General features: G+C 64.9%; 1 protein-coding gene across 3 annotated transcripts in view; it reads right to left on the bottom strand.

Moving 5' to 3' along the window:
• The window catches only part of GABPB1 (GA binding protein transcription factor, beta subunit 1), a 23752-nt gene extending 23533 nt beyond the window's left edge, over positions 1 to 219 (bottom strand). For 2 of the 3 annotated variants that reach the window (XM_010571914.1, XM_010571917.1), the window contains exon 1: positions 213 to 219. The gene's annotated coding sequence lies outside the window, so the exon portion shown is untranslated. Of the gene's footprint in view, positions 1 to 88; positions 105 to 212 lie in introns of those variants that run through there. The other variant, XM_010571916.1, reaches the window with a different exon arrangement.
• Positions 220 to 225: the final 6 nt, after the last annotated feature.

Raw genomic sequence — 225 nt, 5'->3', positions numbered from 1 at the left:
CTCTCCCCAACAGGAAATCCTGGCTGGGCTGGGCGCTGCGGAGGGAGCCGCGGCGCCGGGTTCCGGGGGAAGTGGAATTATTTTTTACCAGCGAAGAGATCAACTTCCACATCCGGTAACAGGGCCCTATACAAAGGCGCAGACTGACCTGGAAAAGCTTGGCCGGCCCGGGGGGGGTGAGGGAGAGACGGGGCGCGGGGATGGGGCCTTACCGTGCTGCCGGCC

This window comes from Haliaeetus leucocephalus, unplaced genomic scaffold (genome assembly GCF_000737465.1).
Source record: "Haliaeetus leucocephalus isolate CR32 unplaced genomic scaffold, Haliaeetus_leucocephalus-4.0 Scaffold339, whole genome shotgun sequence".
NCBI lineage: Eukaryota > Metazoa > Chordata > Aves > Accipitriformes > Accipitridae > Haliaeetus > Haliaeetus leucocephalus.
This window is presented reverse-complemented; position numbering and strand designations above follow the sequence as displayed.